Here is a 12,341-nt window from a genome sequence, read left to right as displayed (position 1 = left end):
CAGAATCATAAAGCATTTAAAACACATGCTATCATGGAATGCATCACATCACAATTAATCATATCAAGGATGAACTTGTCACCATTTAGCCCTCTACATATTCCAATCATGCCAGGGGCGTAGTGCAGGCCACACCTGGTCTTCCTCTTATACATAACATAACATAACATAACATACATATTCCATGGTGCCGGGGGCGTAGTGCAGGCCACGTCCGGTCTTTCTCTTACATAGTGCCAGGGGCGTAGTGCAGGCCACATCTGGACTTCCATATCATATCATCATATCATAACATATGAGGGCTAATGGATCATTCAACATTCATCCACATCAACAACATATTATGCAATGCAACATATTCGTGATTTCTAATGCAAACAACCTAAAATATCACATGGCATCCGTGATGCATGAACATGCTCAAAACTGATTTATTTATTTAAAAGCATAAGAGTTATTCCACTCACCTCTGGCTAGCTCTGATACTGACTGAAGCAGCTGACTCACTGCTGAGGTCCTCGGTTCCTCGGGTCCAAACCTACACAGGTGGACTCAAATGAGGGACCAACATACTATAACATAACTCTAAAAACATCCCCCAAAAACCCCCTAAAACATCTCAAAACATCCATGCAAGAATATGCAAAGGAAGGCTGGACAGGGCACTTTCGGCGGCAGGTTCGGCGGCTGAAAGTCCCTCCAGAGCCGAAAGTCAGGCAGGTTCGGCGGCACCTTCGGCGGCCGAAACTCCCACACAGAGACGAAAGTCTCCTTTCGGGGGCAAGCTTCGACAGCCGAAGGCTGCCTCCACAAGGGGGTTCAGCGGCCGAAAGTCCCTTCAGCTGCCGAACCTGGTTTCTCCCAAAGGGCAGAAACTAGGTTCAAACATGCACAAATGCCTCCAAACTCAAACTATCATGCATTTAGCTCAAACAAAACATGCATACAAGCTCCTAGGGGTCTCAAACTACCTTAAACCCCAACTACAACACATCAAACACACATTACAAGCCACATTGTTCATGAACATACATTTATACCCATAAACATAACTATAACCTAAACATGCATTCTACCCCCATGAACTACATAAAACTTACTTAAAACATAATATAAGCTAGAGATCGACTCTTACCTCTTGAAGATCGAGAGTAGAGGCGACCAAACTTGGAGTTGGGAGAGATTTGAGTTCTTGAACCTCAAAGCTCCAAAACTTTGCTCAAAAGCTCAAATCTTCAAAACAAAGTTAAAACAAATTAAAAACTTGAAAGATCTAGAGGAAAAACATCAAAGATCGGTGAGGGACGGCGGAGAGCTCACCTTGGCAAAAAATGGGGAAAAAGCTCGCCCGTTTTCGGCTAAGGGACCCTTTTATAGTGGCTGGCCAGGCCACGTTCGGGGGCCGAATGTGCCTCCGCATGCATGCCATGTTCGGCGGCCGAACTTGAGGTTCGGCGGCCGAACCTGGACTTCCCTCACTTATGCATTCGGGGGCCTAAAGCACACCCGCAACGCATGCATGTTCGACGGCCAAACTTGAGGTTCGGCGGCCGAACCTAAGCTTTCCTCCAAGGTTGTTTTTATTCAAAAACTCATTTCCTTTTCATTCAAAATCATCAAAAACATTAAAACATTTCAAGAAAACATGGTTTTACCCTTCTAGAGGTCTCCGACATTCGAGATTCCACCGGACGGTAGGAATTCCGATACCGGAGTCTAGCCGGGTATTACATTCTCCCCCCCTTAAGAACATTCGTCCCCGAATGTTCCTCAACTAACACGTAGCATGGCATACACATAACATACATGCAAAGCACATAAAACTCACAGGGAACTAACCTTAGAAAAGATAAGGGTATTGCTGGAGCATGGACTCCCGTGTCTCCCAGGTGCACTCTTCCATATTGTGGTGGTTCCATAGGACTTTCACCATCGGGATTTCCTTGTTTCTCAGCTTTCTGATCTGGGTGTCTATGATCCGCACTGGCTGCTCAACATAGGTGAGATCCCCTTGGATCTCCACATCAGGCTCACTAAGAACCTTGCCCGGATCTGACACAAATTTCCTTAACATTGAAACATGGAAAACCGGATGGATTCTCACCATTGAAGCAGGCAAATCTAGCTTGTACGACACATTCCCAATCTTCTGCAAGATTTCAAAGGGTCCGATGTATCGTGGGGCTAGTTTACCTTTCTTCCCAAAGCGAACCACTCCTTTCATTGGAGACACCTTGAGCAATACCAAATCCCCCTCCTGAAACTCTACCTGTCTTCTGCGGATGTCTGCATAACTCTTCTGTCTGCTTGCAGCAGTCTTGATTCTCTCTCTGATTAGGGGTACCACCCTGCTGGTGATCTCTACTAGCTCAGGCCCTGCCAAGGCCTTTTCTCCAACTTCTTCCCAGCAAACAGGTGACCTGCACTTTCTCCCATATAAAGCTTCATATGGAGCCATCCCGATGCTAGCATGATGGCTGTTATTGTAGGCAAACTCCACCAAAGGTAGATGCTACCTCCAAGAACCGCCAAAGTCCAGCACACACATTCTAAGCATATCCTCGATAGTCTGGATGGTCCTTTCGGACTGTCCGTCCGTCTGGGGGTGGAAAGCAGTACTGAAATCCAATCTAGTACCCATGGCATTCTGCAGACTCCGCCAAAACCTGGAGGTGAGTTGGGGCCCTCTATCCGACACTATCGAAACAGGAACCCCATGCAGCCTGAAGATCTCATCCACATATACCTGCACCAACTTGTCCACAGAGTAGCCACTCCTGACAGGGATGAAGTGAGCAGATTTGGTGAGTCTGTCCACAATCACCCATATGGAGTCCAATCTGTTGGACGCTGCCGGTAACCCCACTACGAAGTCCATAGCTATATTCTTTCATTTCCACTCTGGAATAGGTAGCGGGTTAAGCATTCCAGCCGGCTTCTGATGTTCCAGCTTCACCCTCTGACACACTTCGCAGGCTGACACAAACTGTGCCACTTCTTTCTTCATCGCTGGCGCAGGTATATATGGATGAGATCGTCAGGCTGCATGGGGTTCCTATTTTGATAGTGTCGGATAGAGGGCCCCAGTTCACCTCCAGGTTTTGGCGGAGTCTGCAGAATGCCATGGGTACTAGATTGGATTTCAGTACTGCTTTCCACTCCCAGACGGACGGACAGTCCGAAAGGACCATCCAGACTATCGAGGATATGCTTAGAATGTGTGTACTGGACTTTGGCAGTTCTTGGAGGCAGCATCTACCTTTGGTGGAGTTTGCCTACAATAACAGCCATCATGCTAGCATCGGGATGGCTCCATATGAAGCTTTATATGGGAGAAAGTGCAGGTCACCTGTTTGCTGGGAAGAAGTTGGAGAAAAGGCCTTGGCAGGGCCTGAGCTAGTAGAGATCACCAGCAGGGTGGTACCCCTAATCAGAGAGAGAATCAAGACTGCTGCAAGCAGACAGAAGAGTTATGCAGACATCCGCAGAAGACAGGTAGAGTTTCAGGAGGGGGATCTGGTATTGCTCAAGGTGTCTCCAATGAAAGGAGTGGTTCGCTTTGGGAAGAAAGGTAAACTAGCCCCACGATACATCGGACCCTTTGAAATCTTGCAGAAGATTGGGAATGTGTCGTACAAGCTAGATTTGCCTGCTTCAATGGCGAGAATCCATCCGGTTTTCCATGTTTCAATGTTAAGGAAATTTGTGTCAAATCCGGGCAAGGTTCTTAGTGAGCCTGATGTGGAGATCCAAGGGGATCTCACCTATGTTGAGCAGCCAGTGCGGATCATAGACACCCAGATCAGAAAGCTGAGAAACAAGGAAATCCCGATGGTGAAAGTCCTATGGAACCACCACAATATGGAAGAGTGCACCTGGGAGACACGGGAGTCCATGCTCCAGCAATACCCTTATCTTTTCTAAGGTTAGTTCCCTGTGAGTTTTATGTGCTTTGCATGTATGTTATGTGTATGCCATGCTACGTGTTAGTTGAGGAACATTCGCGGACGAATGTTCTTAAGGGGGGGAGAATGTAATACCCGGCTAGACTCCGGTATCGGAATTCCTACCGTCCGGTGGAATCTCGGATGTCGGAGACCTCTAGAAGGGTAAAACCATGTTTTCTTGAAATGTTTTAATGTTTTTGATGATTTTGAATGAAAAGGAAATGAGTTTTTGAATAAAAACAACCTTGGAGGAAAGCTTAGGTTCGGAAGCCGAACCTCAAGTTCGGCCGCCGAACATGCATGCATTGCGGGTGTGCTTTAGGCCCCCGAAAGCATAAGTGAGGGAAGTCCAGGTTCGGCCGCCGAACCTCAAGTTCGGCCGCCGAACCTCAAGTTCGGCCGCCGAACCTCAAGTTCGGCCGCCGAACATGGCATGCATGCGGAGGCACATTCGGCCCCCGAGCGTGGCCTGGCCAGCCACTATAAAAGGGTCCCTTAGCCGAAAACGGGCGAGCTTTTTCCCCATTTTCGGCCAAGGTGAGCTCTCCGCCGTCCCTCACCGATCTTTGATGTTTTTCCTCTAGATCTTTCAAGTTTTTAATTTATTTTAACTTTGTTTTGAAGATTTGAGCTTTTGAGCAAAGTTTTGGAGCTTTGAGGTTCAAGAACTCAAATCTCTCCCAACTCCAAGTTTGGTCGCCTCTACTCTCGATCTTCAAGAGGTAAGAGTCGATCTCTAGCTTATATTATGTTTTAAGTAAGTTTTATGAAGTTCATGGGGGTAGAATGCATGTTTAGGTTATAGTTATGTTTATGGGTATAAATGTATGTTCATGAACAATGTGGCTTGTAATGTGTGTTTGATGTGTTGTAGTTGGGGTTTAAGGTAGTTTGAGACCCCTAGGAGCTTGTATGCATGTTTTGTTTGAGCTAAATGCATGATAGTTTGAGTTTGGAGGCATTTGTGCATGTTTGAACCTAGTTTCTGCCCTTTGGGAGAAACCAGGTTCGACAGCCGAAGGGACTTTCGGCCGCCGAACCCCCTTGTGGAAGCAGCCTTCGACTGCCGAAGCTTGCCCCCGAAAGGAGACTTTCGTCTCTGTTTGGGAGTTTCGGCCGCCGAAAGTGCCGCCGAACATGCATGAGTTTCGCCTCTGTCTGGGAGTTTCGGCCGCCGAAGGTGCCGCTGAACCTGCATGACTTTCGGCTCTAGAGGGACTTTCGGCCGCTGAACCTGCCGCCGAAAGTGCCCTGTCCAGCCTTCCTTTGCATATTCTTGCATGGATATTTTGAGATGTTTTAGGGGGTTTTTTGGGGGATGTTTTTAGAGTTATGTTATAGTATGTTGGTCCCTCATTTGAGTCCACCTGTGTAGGTTTGGACCCGAGGAACCGAGGACCTCAGCAGTGAGTCAGCTGCTTCAGTCAGTGTCAGAGCTAGCCAGAGGTGAGTGGAATAACTCTTATGCTTTTAAATAAATAAATCAGTTTTGAGCATGTTCATGCATCACGGATGCCATATGATATTTTAGGTTGTTTGCATTAGAAATCACGAATATGTTGCATTGCATAATATGTTGTTGATGTGGATGAATGTTGAATGATCCATTAGCCCTCATATGTTATGATATGATGATATGATATGGAAGTCCAGATGTGGCCTGCACTACGCCCCTGGCACTATGTAAGAGAAAGACCGGACGTGGCCTGCACTACGCCCCCGGCACCATGGAATATGTATGTTATGTTATGTTATGTTATGTATAAGAGGAAGACCAGGTGTGGCCTGCGCTACGCCCCTGGCATGATTGGAATATGTAGAGGGCTAAATGGTGACAAGTTCATCCTTGATATGATTAATTGTGATGTGATGCATTCCATGATAGCATGTGTTTTAAATGCTTTATGATTCTGCTCACTGGGCTCTAGTAGCTCACCCCTCTCCTAAATTCCCCAGGTTTGCAGGTACGGGTTAGACAGAGAAGTCAAGAAGAGTAATGAAGTCATATGTATGTAATAGTTAGAATGTGGACATGACAGATTGTATAATGATGTATAGATATGTAATGTAACGATATTGAGGTTAGAAGTGTGCTTGACCATAGTATAATGTAATCCCTTTTTGAAACATGATCTTAATGTTATTGATGTCTATGTTTAGCCAACTCAACACTTGTTATGCCACCCATTGGGGGCATTGATGAGATCCCACAGAGGGGTCAAGTTTATGATTATGTATATGTTCAGTGCATGCACAGGTTGAGTTTGGTGTATGATAGAATGTTTGAAAGATAAGTTTCAAATTTTTATGTATGATTGTTGATCATGTATGGGATTAAACAGGTTTACAGGTTGCATGTTAGGCTTGCTACGGGTCCCGGCGGCCTTAAGCCGATCTGGATCCTAACGCCGGTAGCGGTCCGATTTCGGGTCGTTACAGGAAGGACATAGGTCAGTTGGGTGGTTTATGTTTGCACATATTCCACATGGCTTTGGTTGCTGAATCTACTGAACTTGTTGGGCTTGCCCCACAATAAGGCTACGGACAGCATTGGTGAGATCAGAGATTTGGGATGCTAAGGTGGAAGTATTTACCTCATTCACCCTTCTTGGTGGCTGTTCTTGATCTCCAAACTGCTGTGAGGCTGCTGCCATAGTAAAAATTAAGTCCCTTATGGCTTGAGGTGACTTGTCTTCAATTGATCATCCACATGCTGCGTTAATAAATTTTCTTTCTGAAGGTAGCAAACCTCTATAGAAATATTCAATGAGAGATTTGTCAGAAATATCATGTTAAGGGCAGCTTGTGCACAACCTTTTGAACCTCTCCCAGTACTCATACAAGCCTTCAGAATGCTTTTGTCTTATACCACTTACCTCTCGACAGATGCCAATAGCTTTAGAGGTTGGAAAGAATTTGCTTAAGAATGCTCTCACCATACCAGCCCATGATGTGATGGATCCGGGTGGTAAGTAGAACAGCCAATCTTTGGCATAGTCATCAAGGGAAAAAGGGAAGGCTCTAAGTTTAACATGCTCTTCTGAAATACCTTGGAGTCTCATGGTTGAGCACACAATATGGAATTCCTTCAAATGCTTGTGAGGGTCCTCATTTTCTAGGCCTCTAAATTTAGGAAGGAGATGGATCAGGCTTGTCTTCAATTCAAAAGGTGTTGTTAATGGGGGATAGGTAATGTATAATGGTGCCTGATCTCCTGTTGGTACAACTAGCTCGTGCAATGTTCTCTCCCGTGGCTATGGTGCCTGGATGGGCACATTTTCAACTTTAGCTTCAACTTCTCCATATGCAGGGTGGTTCGACCTTGGTTTCTAGTTCAAGTACAGCAGTAGCAGGTGCGGCAGTAGGTGTAGCAACTGGTGCAATAAATTCTACAACAGGGGCAGTAGCAGTTCTATCAAATGGTTCAGCGGCAAATCGAATGGTAGACACCAGATTTGTTGCTGTTGCTGTTGCTAATGAAGATGGTTTGGAGGGGTTCCTCAAGTTTGGTTGCTTCCTTAAGCTCTTAGCAGTGCGTTCTATCTCCGGATCGTAAATAAGAGTTTCTTTACGGCCAGCCCTGGTCATAAAGGGAAAATACGTTAGTTTAAATCAATTTCCCGGCAACGGCGCCAATTTTTTATAGCAATTGTCGAAGCTGTAAAAAATAAACCTATTAACAATCAATAAAATAATTTGTAGATAGTGGCAATAGGGTCGAACCAAAAGGAATTGACACTAAAGACTCTCCTAACTATGACTTGGGCAAAAAGTAAAATAAAATAAAGGGGGGTTTGTTTGAGATGATAGTAGACTAGAATTAAAATTGAGTAAAAGAAAGCAATAATTAAAAAAGATGAGTAATTCAATAGGAGAAGGACTCTAGTTGAAGTATTGATCAGTCCAAATTTAGATCATTTTATTATGATGTTATTAATGTTAATTTACACTTTTTATGCCTAATTTTGTGATTTTGATCCTATTTTGCAGAAAATGATGTAAAGAGGTAATTTGGAGAAAATACTCTTAAAACTGCCTAAAATGGAATAAAGGAGAATAAGCATGCCAAGTTGCAACTGAAGAGAAGATAAATAAGGAAAGTGGTAAATAAGAAAAGTACATTCAGCAGAGTAATTTGAAATTCAAATTTCAAATCTTCAAGAAATCTTTCCCTTATTCAAGAAGCCAAATCTCAAGAAAATGCACATTCAAAATTTAAAATTCAAAATTCAGCTTATTTAGGAAGCCAAATCTCAAGAAGACATACTTGCCCCCCAAGTAATCAAGACATACTTGCCCCCCAAGTAATCAAGACATACTTACCTCCCAAGTAATCAAGATTCAAGATTCAAAATTCAAAATTCAAAAGAAGACTCTACCTCATCAAGGAGACCTAGGGCAACACTTTCAACTATAAAAAGACACATAAGGAGCTCCCCCACCCCTTTTCTACTCTCCCTTGGACACACATACGGGATTGCAAGTTGCACCATTTCTTCTTCTTCCTTTCTTTATTTTTGGATTTTGTTTCAGTCATGAGTGGCTGAAACCTTTTTTTCTAGTTGAAGATTGGTTGAAACTTTAGTTGTTTTATGGATTGAGAGATCTGAACATACATTGTTTATCTTTTTATTTTTCAATATTTATGCAATTTCATGCTTAATTCCACTGTTGTTTTGTGGTTTAGATCAATAGGGCCAATTGATTCTTGATTGTAAGGTAATAATTTGTTAGTTTGGATAGTTTTAAGTCTGTAATTGCTTGAATTATTCAAACACAAGTAACTATTGGTGTAAAAACTAAGGAAATTGCATGATCTAGCAATATCACCATGCGTTTGGGTAGCTAGAATTAGATCTCTCTATTTTTTAATGCAATTGACAGTTGTTAGATGCCAAAGGCCCAAGGACGTTCCTTAGCAACTTGTTGATTAATAATTAATTAGAGAATGTTCCCCAATTGATTTATGCTTAAGGAGGGATATGGTGGTGTGAAGCGTCTTCCATCTCCATAACTAATTTATTGAATCAAACAAAGGAACCTAAGTATCAATGATCAATCCCAACAACTGAAGTGGATCCAATTCTTCAACTAGAGCTTTTCTCCTTATTGAATTTCTTTACTTTAATTATTTGTTTTACTTTATTGCTTTCAATAGTAGTTTAATTCAATCAATCTCAAAACCCCCTCTTTTTATTTTACTTTCAGTTTATTCACTTTCAGTTTATTTACTTTTAGTTTGTTTTCTTGGTCTTGATAAGGAAAATAGGTAAGTATCAATTCCCTATGGATTCGATCCTTTTGCCACTATCTGCAGTTGTAAAATTATTGATAACCAAAAAGGTTATTTTTTACCGGCTTCGACAACCGCACAGTCAAGTATGGATCTATTTCAGTTTTTAGAATTGATAATTGATTCTTTGATACTCCTATTTATTTCAATAAATTAGTTTAGGTTGTGGAAGACGCTTCTCACAACCAAATTCCTCCTTAGTTTTAGTTCGATTAGAAAACGCTCGCTAATCAAACACTAGTTAACAAGTTGCCAAGGAACATCCTTGGAGTTTTTTACTTTTCAACTGTTAACTACATTAAGACTTAGAGAAACCTAATTCTAATCTTGCCAACCGCGTGGTCAAGTTTAGATTATGCAACCAAGTGTGCTTGTGTTCAAACAATCTAAGCAATTACGGATCAAATTATTTAAACTAACAATATATTACTTATGCAATTAAAAGCAACAGGCCTTAATTGATTCTAATAGCAAAGCAATAATAACATAAAGAATAAGTTGCATAAATATTGTAAAATAGAAGCTTAACAATGGAGTTTCAAATCTCCCAATTCATCACAAAACTGAAATTTTCCAATTTCAACTAGAAAAGAAGATATTTAGCCACTCATGGTGGACAAAAATACACAAAAAGAAAGAAGAAAAGTGGAGAAAGAGAGCTGTCGAAATTCTGGAGAAATTCTGATGCCCCCTTGCTAGTTTGTGGCTGTCTCTCGTTATAGGTGAGGAGTCCTAATCCAAATAGGATTTGAAATCCTAATTTGACTTGGTCTTTTGTAATCTTTTATTCCTTCTTTGTCTTTGTATTTAATCATGAATAAATCTTCTTTGGAGAAGACTTTCTTTGGAGTGGCTCTTGGAGATGTCATAGGATTGGTCTTGTGATGTTTGAAGTAGGATAGGACTCCAACACTTTTGAAATTATGATTTTTCCTTTTTCCCGTGCTGCTGGACTCTTCTACGTCAGTTTGATTTGGGCAATTGATTTGCCCAAATCGTTTCTGCAAGTCAGTCTCAGTTTTCTATTTCAGCTTTCTACAGGTGATTTGGCCAAATCAATTCGACCCAATCGATTTTTCAGTTTTTTCTACAATTTTTCTCCAAGTTTCCAGTTTTCTCCTTTTCTACAAAAACATCATAAAAACATAGATTAAATTAGAAAAATGTATATTTAAACAGTAATAAATATAATAAAAATGTCGCTAAATTATGCTTGATCACCCATTCTTAAAATTACTATAATATTTTCTTTTATTTATATGAATATACTTAATTTAAATTCATATATTTTTCACTCACTTGTTGATCATTATAATTTATTGTTGTTGATGATTTTTCAAAACATAATAATGTTTCTATGGAGTTATTTCATAATTAATAACCTATAGAGCTCATTTATTATGATGTTTGGTACCTACTTTCATCTTTTTTACCGATTATTTTTGTTTTTTGAAAAAAAATTGGTTTATTTAACACTTTTATTAAGTTCTAAATTATTATTAAAATATATTTTAATTTATTAATAATAAATTTCTAAGTTGATTTGAGGTGATGGCTCTAAGCATTAACCTCTTACATTCATGATAAAGGATACCCACAATGACTTTAAGCATTAACCTCTTACCTTTATAATCAGAAAATATCGCAAAGAGTATATATCATGTTCACATACCCTCAAGCAAAATGGATACGCTAGACACATAAGCATTGTTATATTGTTGAAACAGGCCATTCATGATTCATCATTCACATTTTCCATTTAAATGTTAGAATTATGAATTTGATGCAAGTATTTATACTATTAATTGCATACCTTCAATACATATAAAGGCTTCAACCCCATTTGAGATTTTTTTTTTTTGGAAGAAAATCTAACTACAATGAGCTATTTACTTGCTTATGTAATCCATGGCTTATGTCCTACGCCAAACAAAAATTACATCCACGATCTAGCAAATGTGTTCCTTTTTACTAGATATTTATCTCATAGCGTGGTTTGTTTTCTAAAAAGGAATTTCTTTCTCAAATTTAGATGGTAATTTGGCTTATCCTTGTCCATATATTTTGCACAAGTTAGCAACTCCATTACTATTGTTGCTTTTGAATCTCACTACGGTTATATTGAGATATGAAACCTAATAATATATTATGGATTGTACACTATATCTATAGTCGCAGATCCAACTTCAAACCTTTGTCAAACGAATTTTTTTAAGACTATTTTGTCTTTTTGTATTTTTTTCTGAGCATATAAATATGTAAAATACTCCTAGTGTATTCTGCTAGAAAACTCACAGAGAAATAAGAAAACCCTAGCCGTCGTGGATATAACCAAATTAGTGAATCACGTTAAAATATGTGTGTTATTTACTATTCATGCTCGTTCTTTGATTGTGTGATTGTTTGATTCTTAATAGGCTACCCACTCATTACAAGATAGTATCTTTGGTCCACCTCCATGTATAACTTCTACTCCATAAAATATACAACCAACATCCCCATGCCCGATTCTAACCATCCCACATGCCAACTTGGTACCAGCCTATACCGTGCCAAACATAACTTTATCACTACCTAATCACACTTATCTATATCAAAATATATTATCTTAATATATTTCACCATAATGTGATGATAAAAAAACATTCAAGTTATCTCTCTAGTTATTAACTTATTTTCCATGACTTAAGCTCCACTAATACCATTAGCTATTACACCTTATCCTCCATAACCAATCAAAACTCAACCTATGATTACTTGAAACAAATATATTTCTTTTTCAAGCTAAAGTCCATTATCATGACCAGACTTTCTATTGTTCTCATATGTTATACCAAGGTTATCAAAGACAAAAACTAGAGAGGATCTATAAACCATTATATCAATGCTCTAATTCAAATTGGCATATAAGAGCTCGTTTCTTGATATGCTATAGAAAATATTATAGGATGGCAAATGGGTATTCACACTCAACTAGAAGCTAGATGGGAGCATCGATTGATGTAAAGTGCACCTTTTTTTTTTACTAAAAAGAATTGTATTAAACGATAAGGAGAAGACAAAGTAAGAGGAACCTAAAAAATACTCTATCATAAAATCTC

Source organism: Manihot esculenta, chromosome 1, assembly GCF_001659605.2.
Source record: "Manihot esculenta cultivar AM560-2 chromosome 1, M.esculenta_v8, whole genome shotgun sequence".
NCBI classification, from domain to species: domain Eukaryota; kingdom Viridiplantae; phylum Streptophyta; class Magnoliopsida; order Malpighiales; family Euphorbiaceae; genus Manihot; species Manihot esculenta.
Note: the sequence above shows the minus strand (reverse complement) of the source record.